The following is a 27,982-nucleotide window of genomic DNA, read 5'->3' on the forward strand; positions in this document are numbered from 1 at the left end:
AAAAATTTTACATATCAAAATAGAGAAAAAATTGGTATTGCTTTTGAAAAACTGCTTTTATATCAGCCCAACTCTAGGGCCAGAGAGACAGTTTGATGGACAGGGTGTTTGTCCTGCAGGAAGCTGTCCTAATTTCAGTCCAGAGAACCTCATATGGTCCTGAGCCCTACCAGGATTGGCCCCTGAGCACAGAGCTAGAAGTAAGTCACGAGAACCTCCTGGTGGGACCCAAAACACACACAAACATACACACAAAAGAACAAACCATTTCATGTCCAATTCTACCAAGCAACACAATCGGCTGCAGTCTCAGTGATGCCTGTAGTCTCTGGAAGTGGGGGTTCCCCAATCCCGGGAGTGCCAGGATCCTTGATACCTGTGGGATTTATCACTGCTCCTACTCCTACTCCTACGACCATGCAATTCAGAACAAAAATTGTTCCGACCAACCTGAGTATCTGAGCTTCGGTTTCTGTCCCTATCCTTGTTCTCTTCTTCCCTTTCCTCCCTCCTACTTAAGGACCTGTGTTCCTGTTTGGGCTTCTCCTTCTTTGGCTCCTTATCTCGGGCCTCTGCTCCAGAGTGGTAGGTTGTCCCGACCTCAGGGGAGCTGTGGTACTGCTTCAGCCCCTCCGTAGACTCTGACTTCAGAACCTTTTCAGAATTCCTGCTGTTGAACTTTTTATAGTCAGGGGAATTGTTTTCCTTTAGCATCTTGCTTCTGGGTGATGAAGAGGAGACTGGTAGTTCTGGCTGTACCTCTCGCTTGTCTTTCTTCGTTTTTTTTTCCTTTTTGCCTGGAGATAAAAAAAAAGAAGGGGGAAGCAACAAATAGGAAATGAAAAAATAAACATCTCTCCCAACAAAGTTCCTCTATTTTCTGAATACACTACATCAAATGCAGAACTACGAGTGAGCCTAAGCACCATCATGTGTGACCCCCAACCCACCAAAAAATAATTTGAATTTGGGATGGTGGTGCTTAGAGGATCATATATTATGCAAGACATCAAACCCGGGTTGGCTGGGTATACATCAAACACCCTACCCACTCGCAGTACTATTATCACCCAGTACAATAATTTGAATTTCAATAATATATTAATAGTTATGACAAGACAGCAAAAGAGCAAAGATTATAAGATGAAGAGTGAAAATATCCCAATTTTCATCCTCCAATATGACAAGGAGCTTTTAAAATGTCTTAGGAGATTTTCGCGAAAGTATGTATGCCTATCAGTATATTGTTTAAATTTACTTTTCTCTAGGGGAGTCTAGATGAAATAAAATAAGTATCAGGGCTGGAGCAACAGCAAAGCAGGTAGGGCGTTTATCTTGCATGCAGCTGACCCAGGTTCGATTCCCAGAATCCCATATGTTCCCCCAATCACCGCCAGGAGTAATTACTGAGTGCAGAGCCAGGAGTAACCCCTGTGTGTCACGGGGTGTGATCCAAAAAGAAAAAACATGGGTATCTATATTTGTATCTTGACATAAACTTAATTTTACTAAGTCACTATTTCTTATAAGTTTTAGTTATATGAATATTTTCTATTAGAAAATAAATTTACCTTTCTATGGTTAAATAAACAGCTACCCTTATCAAAAAAACAATTAAAACCACCTAAATCTTTTTGAGTTGTAACACTTCACCTTTTTTTTGGGCTGTCATCTTCAGAGTCCTCAGCTGAACTGTTTGAAGGCGTGTGAGCCCCACAGCCCTTTTCTTGAAGCAATCTGGTCACATCATCCAATTCATCTGAGTCCTTAGGAGCCTGATAGTTAGACACATGATCCACTCAAATAGTTCGTCCTCTGATCTAAGACAGAAAGCCAACGCATCAGCAAAGACAGCCCTCCCACCAAACTATGTGACCCACACCAACTTCCTGTTAACTCTATCTCTGGGGAAATCTCAAACACTGTTTGCCCAACTGGTGTATTTGAGCACATTTTCCCAGAAAACAATTTTCTCTGGTCTCGGGGCAACCTCATACGGCCTGAAGGCTACTGGAGCCCCTGAGGCAAGTGCACTAGCAGCATCGGTCATTTTACACCTGTGTGCCATAAAAATTTTTTTGTGCTCCATTTGTGTCATGGCATGAAAAAAGGCTGGGAAATTTTGTGACTAGTTCACACTGATATTTCAGCTGTGAAACAAACTCTGGGCAAACAGCAAAAGATTAATCACTCACTTCAAAGAGAAACATTTCATTTTTCAGGCACAGACTTAATTCTTTTTTGGTGGCGGTGGGGTGTTGAGACACTACTGGCTGTGCTAAGATCATATGCCGTGTGAGATCAAACCCTGGTCAGCCACACGCAAGGTATGAGCCCTACCCACTATGGGATCACTTCAGTCCCTGATACAGACTTAATTCTATAGGCAATCGCACCCAAAATTCTTAAAGTCTAGCTTTTATTGTTCCAATACAAGGCCTGACTTTTAGTCTTAACTTTTAAGTCTAACATACCTCTTATCATCCATACTATTTCCCTTTTAAAGATATTTTTGTGTGGCCTGAGCAATAGCACAACGGGTAGGATATTTGCCTTGCATGTGGCCAAACCGGATACAAGCCCCAGCATCTTATATGGTCCCCCCAGCAGGCACGGAGTAATTCCTGAGTGCAGAACCAGGAGTAACCCCTGAGCATCGCTGGGTGTGATCCAAAAATGAAAAAGAATGTTTTGAAAACAATCCCTTCCTTGACTCTAATTGAATATATGCTCTCTTAAAATGCAAACCTATAACCCCATTCCATACTGTCCTAGTAACCACTTATTACTGGTGAAATTGGTCACAAATTCTCTAAGAGTCACTCTCCTGGGCTGGAGAAATACAGTGGTGAGGAGGGAAAGGTAAGAAACAAAGGCCTGACTGGGTGGGTTGGTGAATAGCAAATGCTGAGGAAGAAACAGGTGCTGGCAGGGGCAGAGGCCCATGTAACTGCTTCCAGGGAACAATTTCCCCACACCCCTGAAACTCTGTATGTCTCATTCTGGTGGCCTCTGGGCCTGTCTGAGTCTGGGGAAAAATAAAACCAAACCACTGCATCAGAAGCATTCAGCCAAATACTGCTTAATACTTATACTCACCTTGATGCCATTAAAATTGTCAACAGCCAGAATGGTGCTCTGCTGGTCTTCATAGCAAAGGAAACAGAATGGCTTGGTTTTCCCAGTCTTCTTATCCCGTACCAGATTTATGTTAACAATCTCACCATATTTATTTATTTCCCAAAAAAGACACTAAAAAAAAAAGACAAAGACCAAATGATAGCCCAGTGACCATCAGAAGTAATCCCCGAGCAGAGAGCTGGGAAAAATTCCAAAGCAGCACTGGACAGGGCCAAATAACAAGAAGAACAAAGAAAAATTGATGAATACATCATAAACATAATCATAGACACAGATTTCTGCCAAAATCTATCACCTTCAACAGAAAGTACTAAAAACAGCTCAACTGATGTCAAGAATTATTTACGTACTTAATAGCAGCCAATGCAATTAGGAGAAGACATATATATGAAAAAAGGTGATACATATTTGTTTGAAAATTAAATGTGACACTATTATAGAAAACCTAAAATATTGATTTTAAGAATCCAAAATTTACTTACACTAATTAAAATTTTTGTTAAAAATAGGATATAGTGGGGCCGGAGCGATAGCACAGCGGGTAGGGCGTTTGCCTTGCACGCGGCCGACCCGGGTTCGATCCCCGGCATCCCATATGGTCCCCCAAGCACCGCCAGGAGTAATTCCTGAGTGCAAAGCCAGGAGTAACCCCTGAGCATCGCTGGGTGTGACCCAAAAAGCAAAAAAAAAAAAAAAATAGGATATAGTTACAAATAAACCACTTTCTTGAATACAAACAGTAATCGTTTAAAAATATATAATGGGGGAAGAACCCCATTTATAATAAGCAACAAAAATAAAATTAAAAATAAACTTGAGGGGGCTGGAGTGATAGCATAGCGGGTAGGGCATTTGCCTTGCACGCGGCTGACCCGGGTTCGATTCCCAGCATCCCATATGGTCCCCTGAGCACCGCCAGGAGTAATTCCTGAGTGCAGAGCCAGGAGTAACCCCTGTGCATCGCCAGGTGTGACCCCCAAAACCAAAAAATAAAAAAATAAACTTGAGGGGCCAGAGCAATAGTACAGTAGCAATATTACAGACTCAGTTTCAATCCACAGTATCCCAAATGGTGCCCTAAGCATCGCCAGGAAAAATTTCTAAGTACAGAGCCAAGAGTAACCCCTGAGCATTGCCGTGTATGGTCCAAAAACAAAAATCAACAAAAAATTAATAAACTTGAGGGACTAGAGAAATAGTACAGTGGGTACGGCACATGCCTTACACATATCCTACCTGGGTTCTTTTTTTTTTTTTTTGCTTTTTGGGTCACACCTGGCTCTGCACAGGGGTTGTTCCTGGCTCTGCACTCAGGAATTACTCCTGGCGGTGCTCAGGGGACCATATGGGATGCTGGGAATTGAACCCGGGTTGGTCGCGTGCAAGGCAAACGCCCTACCCGCTGTGATATCGCTCCAGCTCCCTACCTGGGTTCTAGTCCCAGTATAAGGCCCCCCAAGCACCGCCAGGTCTAATTCCTGAATGCAGAGCCAGGAATAAACCCTGAACACTGCAGAGTACAGCCAAAATAATAAGTAAATAAATAAATAATGAAAACTTGAACAGGGCTGGAGAGACAGTACAGGGGTCAAAGCGCCTGCCTTAAATATGGCAGACCTGGCTTAATCCTTGGTATGACACATGGACCCTGAGCCCTGACACAAAGGATCATTGACAACAGAGCCAAGAATAAGCCATGAGCACCATCAGGTATGACCTCCCAAAAAAATAAAGTACAAATTATATTTTAACTAAAACTTTTTAGAAGAAACATAGATCTAAATAAATATAAAAATATCCCTTGTTGGGCTTAATGGCGCTAGGGTGATATACAAAAATCTTCATAGATTTTCCTCTAAGAAAATATTTTTGGATCTTTTTAACACATTATTCATGACAAGCAATACAAACTAAATTGTCTAGGACTTGCTTTGGGGGCAGGCTTGAGTGGTGGTTGGACAATCCGTAATAATGGGGCAAGAAAGTGTAATGGTGGTAGAATTGGTGTTGGAATACTGAATATAATAAATTATTGTGAACAAATTTATAAAAATTAAATTGGGGGAAAATACCTTGTTGGTGAGGATAACCCAACATAAAAACGACACTAAAAATCCTTCTCAAAATTAATATATAAATTTCATGCAATTCCAGGTTTAAAAAGGACACCTTTTTTCCCTGGAGCAGAGTAAGTTGTTTCCAAAATTCTTGTTAAAAATTGACATAAGAGGGGCCGGAGCGATAGCACAGCGGGTAGGGCGTTTGCCTTGCACGCGGCCGACCCGGGTTCGATCCCCGGCATCCCATATGGTCCCCCAAGCACCGCCAGGAGTAATTCCTGAGTGCAAAGCCAGGAGTAACCCCTGAGCATCGCTGGGTGTGACCCAAAAAGCAAAAAAAAATTGACATAAGAATAACAAGGAAAACGTTGAACCGCATGCATGATTAACTAGTTGGTATGTGCTCATGAAGAGAGAAACCATAAAATGAAAGAAAAAACCCCAAAAAGTCAAGCATATATGAATTAGTATACAAATATGGTAAAGATAATCTTTCAATTTGTGGGGGTAAATTAATAAGCAGTGCTACAAAAATTAGCCATTTGAAAAGACAAACTAAATCTGTATCTCACAAATATCCATAAAATAACTCCAAATGGGTTTCAATTTATTGTACTAAAATCATACACACATGAGAATAAAAAACAGATTGGTGAGTGAGTAGAAACACTTATAATTGATTCCAAATCCAGAAACATGAAAGAATGATACACTTTACCACATAAAATAATCAAATGGGGGGATTTCGAATTCACCAGAAATGATTCAGAGTACAGAGCCAGGAATATCAGCTCCTGAGCACCACTGGGTGTGGCCAAAAAAACAAAAGCAAAACCAGAAAACAAACAAAAGCCACATATAGTCCCCTGACCCTTCCAGGAGCAATCATAGAGTATAGAGCCAGGTATAAACCCTGAGCACAGCTGAAGTGCCCAGCCTCAAAAAAAAATTTGAGGCAGGGCACTTCAGAGAAATAAAATAAAAATTTTATTTCTCTAAATAAAATCAAAGGGAAGACTATAAAAGGTACAACATAAAGGAAGTTTGAGGGTAATGACGCTGATCTCCATCCTAATTTAGGCGATGATTACAAAATTCTATACACTCAAACTTATAGAGGCCAGGAATGTGGCTCAGCAATATAGCACATGTGAGACCCTGTTATCAATACTCAACAAAAACTTTTAAAAGACAAAAACCCTCAATAATGAGTTTTATTGTATGATTCCCAGTGAACCTCGAGCACTACTCCTAGCTCTAAGCTCAGGGGTCATTCTAGCAGCACTCAAGGGACCATCTATGGTGTTGGGGATGAAAACAGGGTGAGCCACATGCAAGTGGAACTTTCTCTCCGGCAAAATCAAAAAGACTAAGAGACTTTTTTTTGCTTTTTGGGTCACACCTGGCAATGCACAGGGATTCCTCCTGGCTCTGCACTCAGGAATTACCCCTGGCGGTGCTCAGGGAATCATATGAGATGCTGGGATTCGAACCTGGGTCGGCCGCATGCAAGGCAAATGCCCTCCCCGCTGTGCTATCGCTTCAGCCCCAGACTAAGAGATTTTTATAACTTACATGACAGCTCAAGGACCATAAAGCAATTTTTCTCCTACAGTAAAGAGATTATCAGCAAGCTGGGGAGATGGCTCAAAGGGCTGGTACAAATGCACTGCAAGCTGGAGACTCAGGTTTGATCACCCGCACCACATGGTCCCCTGAGCACCAGTGAGAATGACCCGAGCATGTGCTGGGAGTAGCCCCTAAGCACCAATGGGCATGGCCCAGAAACAAAAAAGGGCTTTATGAGACAGATGGTGAAACTGAATAAAACCGAAAGGTTAGATAATGTTTTGTATCAGTGTTGATTTCCTGATGGCCTTATTCTTTTGGAAACACAAAACTGAAGGATTTTGGTACTGGGCTGGAAAGGAGTACAAAGGCACTTGCCTTGTGACTGGGGTTCAATCCCCAGCATCCCATGTGGTACCCTAAGCACCACCAGGAGTAATTCCTGAGGGCAGAACCAGGAATAATCACTGAGCATCGCCAGGTATGGCCCAAACACACAAATCATGTCTTGCAATGAACTCTAAGATAATTTAGCAAAATCAGAAAACATGAAACAGGTAAAAACAGTAATAACAAATGGGTACAATACTAATATTCAGGGTCTTGGCTAAGGGGATACAGTGGCATTCCTTATATTTTATAATTTTTCTGTATTAAGTCTGAAGTAAGAGTATAAAATATATTAACATGAAGTATAAGAAAGAAAATATAAGCAGCATTTCAAGATAAAAATCAAAGAAACAATATAGGAACTGGTTAAAATGGCCTCTAGAGACCTCAAATTGGGAACTTCTTAACATGAAAGATACTAGCACACATCAAATTCGGGCGGGGGGGGGTGGGGGGAAGGACACCCAGGAGAGCTCAGGCTCCATGTTCAAGGAATCAAAAGAAGTGCCCAAATATGAACCACTATAGTAGCCAAAAATGATATGCGAGGCAAGGAACTTAATCCATGTATTCTCTCCAGAGTGTGGCCTCTCAACCTCATATCTCTTCATTCTCAGCAATGGAAAACAAATTATCAAATGCTTTCTTTTCAGCAGGTCAACTTTAGGGGGGAGAAACTCTAAATCATTAATAGTGAGTTTTTTGTTGAAATATTGAATGTAATCAAAGTAAAGTGAAAGTAAAGTAAAATTTACCAGTTACACATACGGGGTGGGGGGCTGGGGAGGTGGGGGGGAAGGGGGAGGTATACTGGGATTCTTGGAGGTGGAATATGTGCACTGGTGAAGGGATGGGTGTTCGAGCACTGTTTAACTGAGACTTAAACCTGAAAGCTTTGTAACTTTCCATATGGTGATTCAATAAAAGAATAAAATTTTTAAAAATAAATAAATAAATAAAATAAAAAATAAATTAATACATGATAAAATGATATAACAAAACTAATACCCATGTTCATCAAGGAGGCTTGTAAAATCGCGAAGAAAATGAGGAACACACCATTAAAAAAAGGCAAAGTATATAACATATTAAAAAGAATAATGACCTGTTGATCTATGAAAAAAATGTTTGCTGTCACTGTTGATAAACTTTAAAAGCAAAGTAAAATAATAAGCAAGTAAATAGCAAAATTGAAAACATGAGATCTAAGCTGCAACCACTAAAACTTTGTAATGTTCTTGCCACGTTAAAAAGTGGGGAATGGGGGGCCGGAGCGATAGCACAGCGGGTAGGGCGTTTGCCTTGCACGCGGCCGACCCGGGTTCGATCCCCGGCATCCCATATGGTCCCCCAAGCACTGCCAGGAGTAATTCCTGAGTGCAAAGCCAGGAGTAACCCCTGAGCATCGCTGGGTGTGACCCAAAAAGCAAAAAAAAAAAAAAGTGGGGAATGGGGTGGTGGTTGTGGTGGGGAGGGAATATGGGAACACCGGTAGTAGGACTGGTGTTGAAATATGTCTAAAACTCAATTATCAATGACTTTGGAAGCCACAATTCTTTAAGACAATAAATTTAAGAAAGAAAGTAAATGGTAATATTTTTAAAATAACAAACCACTGCTGATTAGTATTCTGAAAAAACGAACGTTCTATAGAGGGAAATCGGGAAGACCTTTAGAGAGAACAATCTGACAATAATATAAACACCTCTAAAAGTAACATTCAAAAGTTAGCAAAGACGGACTGGAGAGAGTACAGCAGGCAGGGTGCTTGTCTTGCATAAAACCAACCCATGTTTGATCACCCCATATGGTCCCTTGAGCTCGTCAGAAATAATACTTACACAGAGACTACTGTGGCTTAAAAACAAATAAAATTAAAAATCAAGAGAAAGCTGGCAACATTAATCCAATAATTACATAAAAAGAGCTGCATACTAAAATGTATATTATAGTTTAATTTACAATAGGAAACTACTGGAAACACTGCAACAATTAAAAGACAATAAAGAAATATACCAATGTTTTTCCTGCTCCCTATCCACTGTACTCTCTGGCCCTCTTTCCTATATTCTTTTATATACATTTTTTCACAAGTTGTAATTACTAATGTAATTTTCTTATAATGAAAAAGCAAAACTCTATAGTGCAATGATTCTTTGTTGTTCTTAGCTTTCAGTCTCCAGAAGAAACACTTTTCCAAAATTCCAAAGACAGTTCCATAACCCTCAAAGTCCCTCACACTACCCCTGCAGAGTCAACCACACTGCTCAAACCCAATCCTAGACAAATGATCTAAATCAAAAATAATTTTCAAATTCATTATTAACAATGGCAAAATGTCTTCATGAAGAACACTGTGAAGCGAGAATTAGAATACACATACTAGCTGACCATCACTCAATATAAACAAGACAAAAACATCTAGATCAACAGGTTTTCAACAACCACTTCATAGACCAGTACGCAGGCCAGTGGTATTGAAGGATGCAGCCCTAGATGAGATAGACCAGGAATAGATACCATGAAGAAATGGAAACCATGGGCTGTACCTACTGTGAACTTCCCCAACACCCAGAAGCAGGGAGGAAGCCACCTCTATCCCTGCCAGAGCTCTCAGCCTGAGTGGGATGCCCAAAACCTACACCCATGGCTCACTTGTCATCAACATTGCCAAGTTTCTTTCCCATGGCCTTCTAACCTCTATGGTACCCAACACAGGAGTCAGGACCTACTGGCCCCTAAGCTGTCCAGCCACGGGAGATTGAGCTGGCTCACAAACTCACACTTATCTGGAAGCAAAGAAAGCAAACTACCACCTAAACCTTTGGTTTTTACTCCAAAATCCCGTAGACTCTGTCTTAAGTGTATAGTGTCACACAGGTGTGGCCCCAGAAGGGCTATTATCACCAGTATGTAGGGGGTCAAAGAGAAATTTTGTAGTGGGACTGTAGCTCTCTAGTTTTTTAATCTGCTCTACTGTAGGTCAAGCCTTAAATAGACTCATAAAAGATCAATGAAAACAGTCATAGAGAAAATACAGGTGGCACAGCCCGTCCCTTGCATGCAGCTGATGGGAGTTCAATCCCCAGGACCACACACCATATACGGTCCTCCAACCACTGTCAAGGGGGATTCCTAAGCAGAGTCAGTAATAACCCCTGAAGAACTCCCCACAATGCAGAAAAGAGAAAAAGAGGGAAAAAAAGCAATAGAGGGGCTGGAGCAATACCACAGCAGGTAGGGCGCTTGCTTTGCACACAGCCAACCTGGGTTCGAATCCCAGCATCCCATATGGTCCCCTGAGCACTGCTAAGGATAATTCCTGAGTGCAGAACCAGGAGTAACCCCTGTGCAATGCCGGGTGTGACCCAAAAAGCAAAAAAAAAAAAAGCAACAGAAGCAGAGCAGAAGCCTTGAGACAAGTTGCTGGATTTTCCACACTGGGAGAGCCCTACATCTATGTCCTGGGTAGAACTAAAGCAAAAACTTGAATTGAGCTCTTCCTATGCAGAAATGCCAGTCATCTACAATTTGTAAGGAAACAAATTTTTATCATGGAAGAAAAATGACACTGACAATCCAGAAAGCAGAAAATGAAAATGGACTTACTGGAAGAAATCACAGATAACATCCCCTTCGGGTCAATTCATAAGGAAGTCCTCCTAGAAGAGAAAAATCGCATTTCAGTTCAAACATTTACCAAGCATGTCCTATGTACCAGGCTCTAGACCTAGTCCTGAGGTTACCAAAACAGGACCTAAACTCACAATTTGATAGAATATAGTACACCAGTAGTATAGAAAAAGTATTTTTTTAAGTTTGAACATGGAAAGGTCAAGATACCCAGTAACAGACTAAACTAATTTTTCCTTAAACCCCAAACTGTTTTTAGATTTTAAAATGTCTTGTTTTGTTTCAATTATGTTTCCATACCCAACTATGCTCAAGGATCACTCCTAGAGGTATTCAGGGGACCATAACTGTTAAGTGGTATGCAACTAAGGTTAGCCAAGTTAGTTTCCAACTCCACAAATATATCTTAAAATATATCATCAGCAGTTAGAAATAGTATAGCAGATGCTGTGCTTACATGCAACCAATGCAACCTTGATCCCAGCACCCAATATGATTACCCCAAGCTCAGGAGTGATCTTTGAATGGAGAGCCAAGAGTAACACCTGAGCACAGCAGGTGTGGCCCCCCAAACCAAAATATATGTGTGTATATGTGTATGCATACCTGTGTGTATATACAGATATAAATTGGACCAGAGTGATAGTACAGCAGGTAGAGTACTTGTCTTCTATTTAGCTGACCTAGGTTCAATCCCTGGACCACATATCGTCCCCAAACCCCACCAGAAGTAATCCCTGAGCTCAGAAGCAGGTGTAAGCCTGAGCACCACTGACTGTGGCCCAAAAATACAAAAAAAATTTTGAAGTCATCAGCTCCTATCCACCATAGCTAACTTCAAAATCAAATGTTTTCAAGGGGGCCTTCCAAACAGAGTCCAGGGACCATTCCCTGGATACTGGGTCAGACAACTCACTTGAAGGGCCCAAGGATGCGGTGCTGCTCTGACACTGCAGTTGGGGGACATCCAGTGCCACCTGGCAGTACTCTGGGGCCACTAATGCTACACCTGTTGATGCTGTGAGCAAGTTTTAGTGCTGGGGGACACCAGACTTAGTTTAATAATCTGCGCCTCTATCCCGCCATCTCCCTGTCCCCCCAAAATCAGTTTAAATATGCAAATATTAACCCTACCTCTCCAAGACTAAGGACTATAAAGAAAACTTTTAAGCATTTCACAAAAGTAAATCCCTGTTCAGACAAGTCCTACCTCTATAAATGGGTTTATTACTATGACTCATGAGATTGTTCAAAGCAGCCAGGCATGTATCTCAGGCAAAGCAAGGAGAGGAGAGGGAAAGTGAAAAGGCGCAGGGCGAGGAAAAGAGAGCAGTGAGGAGTAGGGGTAGGAGAGGAGGAGAAAGGAAAGAAGGGGGAAGAAGTGGAAGAGAGAAGGGCAAAGGGGGTGAAGGGGAAGGGGAAGAGGAGGGTGAGTAAAGAGAGAAAAGGAGGGCAAGGGTAGAGGAAAGGGGGAGAGTTGGGAGGACCTGTCAGGCAAGAAAAGAGGAAGGGGGAGGGGCAAGAGAAGAGGGAAGAAGTGGAAGGGGAAGAGAGGCATAGGGAAGGCAAGGGAGAGGAGGAGGGGAGAAAGGGGAGGAAGAGGAGAGGGAAAGAGGATGATGGGGAGTAGGGGAAGGGAAGAAGGAACAAGGAAGAGGATTATAAGAGGATGAGAAGGATAAGAGGAGGAGGACAGGGGCTGGAGTGATAGCACAGCAGGTAGACCGCAGGAGCCCTACCCAGATTCAAGTCCCAATATACCACAAGCCCCACATATCCAGGCACCGCCAGGAGAAATTCCTGAGTGCATGAGCCAGCCAGGAGTAACCCCTGTGCAACGCTAGGTGACCCAAAAAGCAAAAAAAAAATTAAAAAATTAAAAATAAATCTCTACAACACTGAAAAAAAGAGGAGAAGAGCAGGGGAGGGGGTACAGGAAGGGGAAGGGGGATAGAGCAAGGAGAGGGGAAGAGGAGGGCAGGGGAAAGCGAAGAGAACACGAAGGGGAGGAGGAGAAGAGTGGGAGAGGAGGATGAGAAAGGAAATGGGGAAGGGGAAGAGAAAATGGAATGGGAGGGGGAGCGAGGGGGAAAAATTAAAATCCGGAAAAAGCAGAGAAACAAGGGGCCAGAGACAGTACGGTGGCCAATGCGCCTGCGTGCCCGGGGCCAGTGTCGCGGTCCATCGCTGGCTACCGTGTATTCCCCAGAGCCCGCCAGCGACCCCGCTGCCTTGGGCCAGGAGAAGCCCAGGGCACGGCCGGGTGCGGCCGCAAAGTAAGCAGCAGAAAGCAGTGCCCGCAGGTCTGGAGCCGCAGCAGGCGGGGAGGGCACTTGTCGTGCATGAGGCTGACCCAGGTGCGATCCCTGGCACCATCCCTGCCCCACCCCATATGGGCCCCGAGCACCGCCAGAGCCCGGAGTGACGCCTGAGCATCGCTGGGTGTGAGCTCCGAGAGGGCGGGGGCGCGAGGGCGCGAGCGAGAGGGGGGAGCGTCTGCACGGGAGACGGGCGGGAGGCGGCTGGGCCCGAGCGCTCCGCGGGACACTCACCCAAGAAGATCCAGGCGCTGTCCTTGTACTCGGAGTGCCAGGACACCTTCTCCGCCACCCCCAGCTGGACCTCGCGCTCGTTGAGCTCGTTGATCAACTTCACTTTCGTTAACGGGCTGCGGGAGTTACGGCAGAGTCAAGGGCCGCGGCCCGGCGCGCGCCCAGCCAGGGCTCCCCTGAAAGGGACTCGGCGCTTTCCGGGCTCCGCGACCCCCGCCCCCCCACACACGCTTCGCCCCCGCCGCGGCCCGCCCTTCCCTCATCTCCTCCCTCCCGAATCCCAACCCCCAGCCCCGACCTCCCACAGCCCACACAGGAGAGCCGGAGCCTTACTTCATCCTCAGCCGGCTCCCGCCGCCAAATGCCGAGCTAACGACTTCTGGAAAAAGCCGTTTAACCGTCGCCCGGCTTCAGCGCGGCAATCCCATTGGCTAGAGCTCCCCCGGAAGGGAATCATTCGAACCGGAAGCGAGTAGCCACGTCTGGACGTAACGCACGTAACGCATGCGCACGAGAACCGGGACGTGCCTCTGACTTCGACCGAGACAGATTTTTTCTCTAGTCCGGCTCTTCCGGCTGTGAACCGGAAGGACGGAAGGGCGAGCTGCGTCTCTTGCCTCAGGGCGGCTTCTGTAAGCCCGTGACGCTGACCGCGCTCGCCATTAACATTTGCCGATTGGCGGCTGGGGAAAGTGTCCTGATTTGGAGATTTTGATCCCAGCCTTTACTCCCAGTACAAAAAACTCTGTTTAGGTGACACACAGCCACATATTGAGGTGGCTCGGATCTAAAACATCCCTTGTTTGGGCTGGAACGATATCATAGCGGGCAGGGCGTTTGGTTTGCACGCGGCCCACGCGGATTTTATTCCCAGCATCCTATATGTTCCCCCAACCCCTCCCGGAAGTAATTCCAGAGTGCATGAGCCAGGAATGACCCAAAAAGAAAAAAAATTAATAAAACATCCATTGTCACTTGGACTTTTTCGTCATGGCTGCCGTTTATTATATACTCATTAAAAAGTGTTAAGCTTGGAATGGAGCAATTGCTCTGCGGGTAGGGCGTTTGCCTTATACGCGGCCGACCGGGCTTCGATTCCCAGCATCCCATGTGGTCCCCCGAGCACCACCAGGGGTAATAACTGAGTATATGAGCCAGAAGCAAACCCTGTGTATCGCTGGGTGTGAACCAAAAAGCCAAAAAAAAAAAGAAAAGGTGTTAAGGTATACTTCCTGAAATTCTGTAACCTCATATACAAATAAATTGATTTTTAAAGAAGAGAAAGATCACAAACAAAAGTTCTGGTATGGAACATTCGGAACTGTATAAAAGTTGTATGGTTGTACAGCAGCTTTTTGAAAAATCTATAAAGGGCATTGTAGTACAACCAAATCATGGATGCTACAACCCATGAAAAGTAATTATGCAAGGCTGGGTGTATGCTTTGCATGCCTCTTCCTGGAAGCACTTATGGTCCTCTTGCATCAAACACAGAGTAGACCCTGAGTACTGACAGATGTGATCCCCCAAATAAAGCCATTTTCTAGGCTGAGGGTATTAATTCAGTAGTAGAGTGTTTGCCTGATAGGTGTGAGGGGCCAAAAGGTGCAAATACATTGCTTATAATGTGATCCTTTTTTAAAAAAAAGAGGAAATTTAACTGAGAACACAAAAAGAAACTCTTAGATACAAACTGCATATTGGTGATTATGAGATGCCCTCTCCTCCGCCGCTCGCCCCAACTCAGATAAAAAGAATCAAAGAAACGGGCTACAGCAGAAAAGGAAAATTTGAAAAGGAAAATTCTTTGTTGTCCCTCAAATCCTTTTCACAGGCAACTGACTAGTGTGACCCTCTATGCAGAAATGAACGCTCAGATTTACAGGAAAACTACTACTCATCTCTTCCCATGGTGTCTCTTTCTCAAATGAGGAGCATAATTGAAATTTATAATTACATGTATTAATAGTAATTTCTATTAAGCTGATAATATGACAAGTAATAAAAGAGTGTGGGCTAAGAAATTTACACATATTGGCCCTCCAGAAACTAAGGTTCAAATAAGTTAGTTTTCAAGGTATTCTGCCTAAGCCTGAGGTCCGGTTGATTTCATGAGAATCTGCAGAGCGAATGTGAGCTTCAGTTCTCTGTCAATTTGATACATTTCACTCTAGAAATAACCAGGAACAAGTAAAGAGATGGAAGCATATGTGATCTAAATCATATGGAAGATTTGAATTCAATTGGAATATATTTATGCCAATATCTCAAATCATAATGTTCTAAAAATGAGGGTCCAGACATGTGAAGGTCTAGCTCAGAAATGCAGAAATGAAGTCCTTTCTGAAGGGACTTTTAGTGGCTGGATTGATATACAGTGGATAGGATGTTGGCACAAGACTGACTGGATTCAATCCCCGGCATCCCACATGGCCCCCAAGCACTGCCAGTTGTAATTCCTGAGTGCAAAGCCAGTAGTAACCCCTGAGCATCACCGAGTATGATCCAGAAAGCAAGCTAGCAAGTAAATAAATAAATAAATAAATAAATAAAGGCACTTTGATGGTCATAAGGAAAACCATACCCTTAAGAGGCTCAGTACCCTTCCAAGAAGCAAAACAGAGGCTGCCCACCAATGACAGTTTCTCTTCATTCTATCTTTGCCTCACACCCACCCCTTTCCAGATATTCATTAACTTTATAAAATTATCTTGGCAATGCAAACTAAACAGTGACAGACTGTGTATGGGTTTTATCTGCTCCTAGGAATCTTAGGTTGCTTAGTTGTAGGGTTAAAGCAACCACTGAAAAATTGTTAACTAGCTGGGGGCTGGAGTGATAGCACAGCGGGTAGGGCATTTGACTTGCACACGCGGCCGACCCAGGTTCGATCCCCAGCATCCCATATAGTCCCTTGAGCACCGCCAGGAGTAATTCCTTAGTGCAAAGCCAGGAGTAACCGCTGTGCAGTGCCAGGTGAGACCCAAAAAGAAAAAAAAAGAAAATTTGTTAACTAGCATCCAGCACTATCTGACTGCTTTCTTTGAGTGACTATGAAATGAGTCTCCACTCCTGGGTCTACACCCAGGGGCTGGTCATAACGTTCAGAAAAAAAAAACGAAGCAAAAGTTAAGTACAAATTAGATTGAAGAGAACAAAAGAAAACTGCTATGAACCTGTTGGTGGGTTTAGAGAAATATATTCTGAAGGCAGGAAAACTGAACGGCACCTGAATTTGCCTGGAGCATTTCAAAGGATGTCTGCAATTGATAGGAGATAGATAAAAAAAAAAATAAAAACACCTATATATCAGAAAGTCCAAGTGGAAAAAGGATGGTAATTCAGAAGATAGCCTTATCTTAAAAGTTTGAAATGATAATTTGGGTTTGTCATCCATGTAACCATTATTGATCTCCCCCAATATTATTTATTTAGTAACCATTCTATAGGGCGGAGCAATAACATGGCGGGTAGGGCGTTTGCCTTGCATGTGGCCAACCCGGGTTCGTTTCTCCATCCCTCTCGGAGAGCCAGGCAAGCTACCAAGAGTATCTGGTCCAAATGTTAGAGCCTGGCAAACTACTGTGGTGTATTTGACATGCCAAAGACCGTAACAATAAGCCTCAGAGTAGAGATGTTACTGGTGCCAACTCGAGCAAATATATAAAAAATGGGAGGACAGTGCTACAGGGCTACCCATACTATACAAAATTCTCTCCTGTGGGCAGTAAGGAAGCTGAAGCCAATCCCTCTATTTAAGTCACAGTCCAGTCACAGTCATCCCGTTGCTCATCGATTTGCTCAAGCGGGCACTAGTAATGTTTCATTGTGAGACTTATCATTACTGTTTTTGGCATCTCGAATACACCACGGGTAGCTTGCCATGCTCTGCCATGTGGGCATGATACTCTCAGTAGCTTGCTGGGGCATGGCAGTGATTTTGGATTGTGGAAGCAAGCAGATACTGGGCACTCTGCTTGGGTGGATACCAGTTAACCTGCCAATTCCCTCCTCCGACTTCAATTTACCTTCGTCTGTTCAGCCTTTTGTGGGTCCAAAATTAATTGAAGCTTTTTTACCTCTTCTGAGTTTTATTTATGGGTCTCTGAAGCAAGGCCAGTAGAAGAGCTTATATGGTAGCGCTGGAGATGGTTTGTGGGGGTTATTGCCAGTGCTTCCAGGAGTATAGGGAAGTGAGGGGAAGTAGCCAGTCCCAACTTTGACAAAGCCTGGAGCTTTCAGTCACAAAATCCGCATGTTCAAATTTTCAACAGGTTCATATCTCATTAATGTCTGTCCTGGATGATAGAGTCTGGCCGAGGAGCATGGTGCTGATTTAAAATTGTGGGAGCAAGCGGCTGCCAGGGGTCCTGCTTGGGCAGGCACCAGGCTAACCCATCCCCTCCTATTTACCCTGGTCTGTTTAGCCTTTCACAGGTTCGAGATTAACTGTGGCTTTTGATCTCTTTGGAGATTTATTTATGGGTCTCTGAAGCAAGGCCAATAAATGAGTCTCTCTAGCTGAGCTGGAAGTTGTCTATGGTCATGGCTCCCATATACCTAACTTTTGGCGGTTTAATTTTTTGGGAAACTTGGTCCCAAGTTGTTGGGGTCTGGCCAGACGCACTGCAGCAATTTTTGGATATCAGGAAGCCTGAAGGCACCATCAGGCTGCTGATGCACTCACTCCACAGGCACAGGTTGACCTGCTGGAAGCTCCACAAAGTAAATTTCTTGAAAGTGCAAAGTAAAATTTGAAACAAAATAAATAACACTAATTAAGGTCTCTTCTTTCGATGAAGTGATATTTATGAATACGTGAAAATTATAGAAATGAACAAATACTACTTATTATTTTCATTTACTTCTTCTTTTAAATATATCACTAATATGTTGAGTAAATGGTATCACTGTATCACTGTCATCCCGTTGTTCATTGATTTGCTTGAGCAGGCACCAGTAACGTCTCTATTCATCCCAGCCCTGAGATATTAGGAGCCTCTCCTTACTCGTCTTTCAAAGCTATTGGAGGTTCTTTCAGAGTCAGGGGAATGAGACCTGTTATTTTCACTGTATTTGGCATATCGAATACGCCATGCGAAGCTTGCCAGGCTCTTCCTTGTGGATGGGATACTCTTGGTAGCTTGACGGGCTCTGAGAAGGATCGAGAATGTATATCAGAGAATACAAACAAATATGTTAAAACCGAACACATGTGTGCTGCTTTAGGCATATCAGTGGGCTAGACTAAAGCGGCCACACACTTCTGGAGCTTTGTTTAATTTTTTTTTAAATTTTTTTATTATTATTATTGAAACACCATATGGAAAATTACAATGCTTTCAGGAGTAAGTCTCAGTTATACAATGCTGAAACACATATTCCACCACCAAAAAAACCGCAGTATACCTCCCATCCCTCCCTCCCCCACCTGTGTAACTGATAAATCTCACTTTACTTTCTCTTTTCTTTGGTTTCAATATTTCAACAAAAACCTCGCTATTATTATTAGGAGTTCCCCACTAGAGACAAACCTGCTGTGGAGAGATATGAGGTCGCATGGCCGAGATAGCGGTTTTGCTAAAGGTTATCCAATAACTGGTTAAAGAAACTTAGGTACATCTACACAATGGAATACTATGTAGCCGTTAGAAGAGATGAAGTAATGAAATTTGCTTATAAATGGATAGACATGGAGAGTATCATGCTAAGTGAAATGAGTCAGAAAGAGAGGGATAGACATAGAAGGACTGCACTCATTTGTGGAGTATAGAATAACATCACATGAGGCTGACACCCAAGGATAGTAGATACAAGCGCCAGGAGGATTGCCCCATAGACTGCTTCACAAGCAGAGGGGAGAAGGCAGATGGAATAGAGAAGGGAACACTAAGAAAATGATAGCTGGAGGAATCAGTCGGGATGGGAGATGCATGCCAAAAGTAGATAATGGACCAAACATGATGACCTCTAGTGTCTGTGTTGCAAGCCATAATGCCCAAAAGCAGAGAGAGTGTATGGGGAATATTGTCTGCCATGGAGGCAGGGGGAGGGTGGGAAAGGGAGGCATACCGGGGATATTGGTGGTGGGGAATATGCACTGGTGGAGGGATGGGTGTTTAATGATTACGTGATTGTAACCCAAACATGAAAGCTTGTAACAATCTCACGTGATTCAATAAAATTTTTAAAATAACTCAAAAATCGACTTGTTCCCCAACATAATTGGTATGCTCATATATATTATATATTTGTGTATGTATATATGCATATACACATATATTACTCTCTGTATACACACATTTATATATTACTCTCTATGATTTGTTGCCTACTGTCTGAACTCTATCAAATATGGTGTGGTAAAATGGGTAGGAATTTTCTTATAATGTGTCCATGTTGAGTTCAGAGTCCAAGGTCACATAGTTCCTAATTAACTGGGTACCATGGGACTTCATTCATATGTGAAGCTTGGCCAGAGCGTCCAGAAAGCGGTCTGGAGCGTGGTAGATGTTGGGTAGTGTAGGTCTGCTGCTGGGGCTGAGTCCCTTGGGGCAGGGAGGGTTCTCACCTGCCCCCCTCTGGGGTGCCCCAAGTGAAAACAACCTGGTGCAGAGTTCCGTGGCATGGCTATGGAGGCCTCTTTTTATACTACCCTCTGGGAGGAGCAGCCGTTGATAACCAAAATACAGAGAACCAAAGTACAGAACATGTCTGAGTAGTTAACCAGATTCCTTAAGATATACAATGCTTTTGTACTAGTTCTTCTTTCTCAGGTCATAATAGTTAAAACATGGTATGTCATAATTAACTTACAAAGAAGAAGCATAAGTTTAGTTCGTGGGTATAGCAACTCCATACGTGAATACAAACAAAACTAATCAAAGACTCATAGCTCCTTCAGCAGCAGCATATAGCATCTTCCAAATGGTGAGTCTGACCAATTACTTTGTGTGTATAAATGTAGTTCAATGTTCATGGACATCTGAGGATCACTAAATTGTTTATAGTTCATTGGTTTAGACAATAACAAATTGCGCTATCCTAAGAAAGAAAACATATAAAAGTGGGTAGAAATTTGAAGAAATTTTCAATTTTTAATGAAGAATAGAAAAATTGTTACAGATACTTATCTCAGGGCTGGAGCAATAATAAAGTGATGCGGCCATTCGCCTTGCATACAAACGACCAGGGTTTGATCCCTGGCATCTCATATGGTCCCCCAAGCAATGCCAGGAGTAATTTCTGAGTGCAGAGCTAAGATTAATGGCTAAGCATTGCTGGGTGTGACCCAAAAAGCAGGAAGGAGGGAAAAAAGGAGGGAGGGAAGGAAGGAAGGAAGGAAGAAGAAAGAAAGAAAGAAAGAAAGAAAGAAAGAAAGAAAGAAAGAAAGAAAGAAAGAAAGAAAGAAAGAAAGAAAGAAAGAAAGAAAGAAAGAAAGAAAGAAAGAAAGAAAAGAAAGAAGGGAGGGAGGGGAGGGAGGGAGGGAGGGAGGGAGAGGGGAGGGAGGGAGGGAGGGAGGGAGGGAGGGAGGGAAGGAAGGAAGGAAGGAAGGAAGGAAGGAAGGAAGGAAGGAAGGAAGGAAGGAAGGAAGGAAGGAAGGAAGGAAGGAAGGAAGGAAGGAAAAACTTGGGAAACAAAGTGACTCCCTAAGAGATATCCACCAGTCTCTGTCTTTATCTACCCAATAGTTGGAAAGGGATGTATGAATAGAATAGATATGGTAGCTGGAATAGTTTCATTCTAGAATACAATGTGGATACCCCTTTACAAAAGCTGCCATAATTACCCTTATGCTCAGTGATGCAGAACAAAAACCACTAAATTTCTCATTAGTAACTATCCTTAAGTATCAACCATCTAGAAAATTTTGCCACATTGCAGAACTTCCACTCTGGAACAGGAGTCACTCATTGCATAGGAAAAATTCATTTGTAAAATTTTATATCATCTTTGCATAGTGATATTTTAAGCTTAAAGAATTAAAAAAAAATCACTGTCACTATCCTCCTGTTGTTCATCGATTTGTTTGAGCGGGCACTAGGAACATCTCCATTATGAGACTTGTTGTTACTGTTTTTGGCATATCGAATATGCCACAGGTAGCTTGCCAGGCTCTGCCGTTCAGGCAGGATACTCTCAGTAGCTTGCCTGGCTCTCTAAGACGGACAGAGGAATAGAACCCGGGTAAGGGAAATGCCCTATCCATTGTGCTATCGCTCTAGTCTCCGTGACTTATTAAAACAAAAGGCTACCTTGCACTACAGGAAAGACTGTATCACATATTCCTTTAATAATCCATACCAGGGGCACAGTTTGTAAGGCATTTTCCTTGCACAAGGCTAACCCAGGTTCGATTCCCAGAATGCCATATGGTCCCCGGAGCACTGCCAGGAGTGATTCCTGAGTGCAGAGTCAGAAGTAACCCCTGAGCATTGCTGGTGTGACCCAAAAAGCAAAACATAATTAAAGATCCATACCAAGAATGTGCAATGGATGGTCAGGGGCCACGGTGGATTGCCTCTCCTGACACTTTTTCTTTGCTAATGCTTAGCACCTCACTTCAGTCTGGCTTTCCCCCACTGCCCCAAACTCATCAGCTCTTCCCTTTTTGCCATAAGGGTGAAACCTGTGTCCGGTCTGACAACTCTACCTTACACCTCTAGCTCCGCACCCCCAAGGTCCTCTTCCAGAGATTTTCCTAAATCCAGCATGCCTAATCGCATTTTGGAATCCCCTTCTCACAGAATCCCGGACTAGCACAAATGGTGGCAGGAGGGACCAAGAAAACAGCTGGTGATAAGATGTGTTTCTGGGATGCTTCAGTCAATGTCCACTGACAAAATAGGCACTGTGCTGAGGGGTCAGAGAGATAAGATAGGGGATAAGCTGTCTTCCTTGAGCGTGTAGACGCAATTTGCAGCTGAGGGACCTCTTATATAACTCTATCTCACTTACTTATCGAATGTATCCCACATTTCTTGGTTTTCTAATATACTTGCTTGTATTCTCTTATATTTGGGCTTAAAGGGCTCCAGGATGAAATAGAACAATCCTCACACACTTACATCTTACTGTGGTGGGAAGGTGCTCAGTGGTGGGATTGGTGTCTGAATATTATCTGTAATGAACTATTGTGAACTACTTTTGTGAAAATAAAATATGTATAAAATAAAAAAAAACGTTGCCTTCCTTATACATAGCCAAACTCACATTCAATCCTGGCACTGCATATGGTCTTCTCAGCACCATGAACACCCTGAACATAGAGCCAAAATTAAGCCCTGAGCAGAGCTGAATATGAACCCCAAACCAACCCCCACCCCAAACCAAATAAACTATTTTTAAGACACTACACTGGGGGGTGGGGAATCAAGAGGCCCAAGATAGCTTGTTCAATATTTCTTTGGAGATGACCTGGGAAAAGAGAGGCTGGCCCTGCAGTTGTGAAGATTTCACTTTGAAAACCTATGGGAGGAATAAGGCCTACAAAGATGGTGATAGTTGCACTAATGCTGTTATCTCGGCAAATGGATGACAGTTCAGGAGTAGATAAAAGACTAAGAGAGCGTTCCTGCAGAGCATACAAATTGGCTGTCATTTCCGACGGCAGAGAAATGGACACAACAGAACCACCCAGAGAAGTGCAAATAGAACCACGGAACTCTGAGATGAAATGCTCCATATTTAATACATAGTGGGTCTGCTATGTCAAAGCCAAGGTCATCTGGTTGGTAAACCCTGAAATACGGCATGATGGGAGGGGGGCATCCTGAGGCCAGGCCTGAGGATGTCTGCTTTGCATGAACCCTGCTCAGCTCTCAATTTGCTGTGCCCTAGTAAGAACCAGCACTTCACTCATTGTGGAAGATGCTGGGGGTGCTTTTTCCCCTCACAATCAAAAGCCCCCTTTCATGAATTCATAGAATGTGGCACTTTCTCAGCATACAGGATTCTCTGTCTCTTAAACCATTCTTATAGAAGGATTTACGAGAATATTGCTTATACTTTTCATGCAAACAAACCTTCCAATTCCAATGACTTTGGCCATTTGTTGTTCCCTGTTTATATCTCACAAGATCTTTTTTATTGTGAAGACTGTGAAACCAACACACAGATGAATAAAGCTAAACTCCTGGAATTGCATATTTTACATCACTCACTTCTCACTTGTCATCCCAGTGATCATTGATTTGCTTGAGCGGGCTCCAATAACTACTCCATTCAACCCTGTCACGTGCTAGCTTAGCCCAATGGCATATTGGGGGCTCTTTCAGGGTCAGGAGAATGAGGCCTGCTATTGTTAGAGCTTTTGGCATATAGGATACGCCACGGTTAGCTCTCCAGGCTTTGCCATGTGGGCAGAATACTCTGGTAGCTTGCCGGGCTCTCCAAGAGGGATGGAGACTTTTCAGGAGGCCTCTAATCGCTTTTACAGGTGTTCCAGTAGACCGAATGCAAGCTTTTGGTCAACTGGTCGGCCACACACTCCAGGAACAACTGCATTGCTCTCTTTGGGAGCTTTATTTTATAGTCTCTGGACCTCGGCTCATTGATGAGATTACATGGCATTGGGGGCAATTTGTGGGAGTGGCTGCCCACCTCCTGGAAAACTGTGGATCTGGGTGGAGGAGGCCCAGTCCCTATTCAAGCAGGCATGAAGATTTCATCCACGGGTTGCACATACCTGGGTTCCTACAACTGTTCCTTCATGGGTGAGGCTCTTTCGAGCATGTGGAGAGTGGCCTTGAGTATGTCTGTGGCTAGGTTCTGGATGTTTTCGGCTGCCAGAGCTCTACTTGGGGTAGGGAGGGTAACTCAACCCGTCCCCCTCCGAGGGGGCCCTGGTGAAGACAGGCTGGTATGTGGGCAGGAGATTCTGCATCGTTCTCTTTCGGGAGCTGTTTTATAGTCTCAGGGTCTTGGCCGTTGATGAGATTACATGGCACCAGGGGCAGTTTGTGGGTGTGACTGCCAAGGCTCTGCTTGGGCGGTTAGGAAAACTCAACTCGCTCCCCTCCAAGGGGGTCACGGTGAAGACAGCCTGGCACAAGGGGCAGGAGATTTACATCAGTAAGTTGTTAAAACTATTTTCAAAAACGATGTAACAAGAAGCAGGATTTAATCCCTAGGGTACCAGCATGAAAACTAGGTGGCTCTTTGAAGTCTGGGAAAAGTCCTAGCCAAAAGTGAAGAAACTAGGGGCCGCAGAGCATAAAATGCCACATAAAGGGGCTTATCTACCAGAAGCCTGGACCAACTCCTTATCCACCAAATACTAAAGTGAACCACAAGATCCAAATGGCAGCTAAGGGGTTTCTATCCAGAAAGATCTGTGGAGATGTCAAGTACAATCATGGTGATCCTTGGAAGACTGGAGACAGAGATACAAACAGTACAGCTCAAGATCTACAAGCTGAAAGAGGGAAGAATGGGGAATCAGGGTGTTTACAAGAAGGTGACCCCCCAATGAAAAGTCATAATCCCTTGCTTAATTCCCAGTCTCAGCCTTTTTAGATCTGTGATAAGTAGCAGGGTCTCAAGGAGGAAGGATACTATATGGAAGTGATGATTTCCTGGCAAGCTACCGAGAGTATCCCACCCACAAGGCAGAGCCTGGCAAGCTACCCATGGTGCAATCCATATGCCAAAAACGGTAACAAGTCTCACAATGGAGACATTACTGATGTCCTCTCGAGCAAATCAATGAACAATGAACATTTTGTGTACACAAAACAGCAGATTTTTTATTGCCATCAAGCAATCAGGGAGAGCATAGTTTCTTTTTAAATACTTTTTTTAAAAATTTCAGAGGGATTTATAATTTTACAATATTGTCAATTATAAGGTTTCAGAACACAACCTTTCAAAACCACAGTCCACACCAAAGTCTCCATTTCCCTTCACCATTACTACAACTCCCCACTGCAAAGTGCCCACCTCCACCAGTGGACGTTTTAAATTTTTCTTTCATTTTATTGCACTTAAAGAAAAATGTGACAACAATATTAACATTCATGGTTTTCAAGTACAAAGTTATTGCACATTTGAAAGCACCAAAGTACCAAAGACACTTCACCATTGTACTTTTAATTAAAATGTGTATGCATATTTTATTGTAGTAGAAATATTTAATTTCATTTTAATTGAATCAAATCTGTGAGATAGTTGTAAACCTTTCTTGATCGGGTTTCAGACATAAAATGTTCCAACATCCATCTTTCCACCGACACATTTCCCACCACCAATGTCCTGAGGTTCCCTTCTACCAGCTCCACTCATTCTGGGCCACCAAGCACACCTGTATACAGGCACATTTCCTCTTGTCTCTCTCTCCTTTTGGGCTTTATGGCTTATAATACATATACGGAGAGGCCATCATGTTTGGTCACCATTTTCAGCACACATCTCCATCCAGAGCAATACTGTACAACCATAATTGTCAAAAAGGTCCCTATTCTGACCCCAACTACTCTGCACTCAGGAAATTATCTGCGATGCAGGGGCTCAAACCCAGTAGGCCTCAGGCAAGGAAAGCAACAATTCAGCTGTACTAGTGCTCCAGCTCTAAAATATTAAAGTATAGGTGAATAACCGCAATAATCTGGATGGGTCTTAACCAAAAGGATTAATTCTTTCTGGAAAAAAACTAACTTCTTGTCTTCTGAGTTTTATTATTGCTACCATATAGACACATATATTGAATGTATCAGGAAAATGCAAATCAAAACCAGAAGAAGCGTATCACTTGGCATCTGTCAGAAAGGGCTGAAAATACCAAACACTTATCACTTGGAGTCTGTCAGCAAAATGCCAAACATCAAATGCTGAGAGTGTACAGGGACTCGAGGTAGCAAACCCTATGGGCTGCATGCAAGGAAAGCAAGCTTTCCCACTTAAATCATACCTAATTCAACAATATCGAAGTCACACTAGTGAAAAACCTTATATATCTAAAGAAGTTAGAAAAACTTTCTCACTAAAGGCATGTAGAATTTAACAAAATCAAATTCATACAGTAAGAAATCCCAGGGATGTAAAGCACATAGAAAATATTTCCCAATAGAGCCATATCTAATACACCAATATCAAAGTCAACAGGTGAGAAACCTTTCTCAGCAGTGTCACATCTAAGTCAACAATATGAAATTCATACAGGTAAGAAACCCTATGAATTTTAGAGGGGGAGGTAGGGAAATACTCTAACATCATATCTAAATCAATGAAAAAATAAAAAAGAGTGAAACATTGGAATCCCCTAGCCCTTGAGGCAGGCTTCCAAGCATGGACCAATTCTCCTGGTCTTCTATCTACTGTCCTCTGGTAGAACTCTGTTTGCTTAGACCTCACATAGGTCTAGAGAATTGCCCGATGAACCCTTTTTAATTTTCTGATTCACTTCACTTACCAAAACTCTATGCAATCACATCCAAGAGACAGCATTTCCTATTTTTGTTTTGGACCAAACTCACCACTGCCCACCCCCCACAGTGCTCAAGGCTTACATTGTCTGCACTCAGGCAACTATATTGATGCCCTGTTGACCACAATCAAACCTAGTTGACCACACACAAGGAGAGCATGCTATCATCTGGACAATAGCTCCAGCCCTAAAAATATTTAAATATAAGTGACTAACCTCAGTAGTCCGGTGGGTCTTACCCAATCAGATGAAGCCTTTCCTGATGAAGCCAACATCTGTCTTGAATTATTTCTTGACAGAATCTAACGAACACATGTAGCAGGAAAAAAGGATATCCCAAGCAAGGAATATATCACAAAAATGCAGGTAAAACCCACGAGGAGCTTATCACTTGGGATCTGCAGCAAAGGTATTAACAAAATACAAAACACGTATCACTTGGTCAGCAAAACATCTGTCAGCAAAACACCAAGTAACATCAAGTAACAATACTTTTTGAAATCAAGTACAGACTTTTCCATGACAGATAGTTGCCCTTCTCCAATGTCATGGCCTCTTTCAGAATATCCAGATTTCACCTTAAATTCATGTAATAAATACCTTCAAACCTGCTACTTTATTCTATATGCAAGGATCCTCTGCTGAAATCAAACCTCACTGAACTTGAGAAAATTCGCAAAGAGAAACCTTGAGAATGCAAGAAATCTACCACCAAAGACGACAAGCCAGCCGAGGAAAGGCCGAAACAGTCCAGAAGTGTCTCGCTCCCACTCTGCATTGTCTCTGGGTGGACCCCATTGTTTCAGGACTGAGCCTTACTCAGAAATGAACTTGCTGAAAATTCAAGTGTGCAAGCTTTAGTGACAGAAATTTTGACCTGGGATAGGCTACCCGCCCTTACCTCCCAGTACTTTTGGGAGCTCTGGCAGTGGTGGAAATTCAATTCACGTAATACCTTGAACACTGCTAGCTTATTGTCTATGCCATGATCCTCCACTAAAGAAGACTTATCTATAAACCTGGGAATAGACATACACCGAAGACCTCACCTCTCTTGCAATCCTTTTGAAAATCCAGATCCCACTGCTTATGGGTGGCAGCTTCTTTCTGGAACAGGGCACCACTAAGTCCAGATACACTGCAGTGACCTCGAACAGTATAGTCAAAAGTGCTGCTCTCCAAACAAGTCTGACACTTCATCTAACTCATAGCAC

At 43.2% G+C, this 27,982-nt stretch overlaps 1 pseudogene; it reads right to left on the bottom strand.

Annotated features, from left to right (window-relative positions):
- Positions 1 to 270: 270 nt before the first annotated feature.
- Positions 271 to 27,968, bottom strand: LOC101539143 (RNA-binding motif protein, X-linked 2-like; annotated as a pseudogene).
- Positions 27,969 to 27,982: the final 14 nt, after the last annotated feature.

The sequence above is a fragment of the Sorex araneus genome, chromosome X (assembly GCF_027595985.1).
Source record: "Sorex araneus isolate mSorAra2 chromosome X, mSorAra2.pri, whole genome shotgun sequence".
In the NCBI taxonomy this organism is placed as follows: domain Eukaryota; kingdom Metazoa; phylum Chordata; class Mammalia; order Eulipotyphla; family Soricidae; genus Sorex; species Sorex araneus.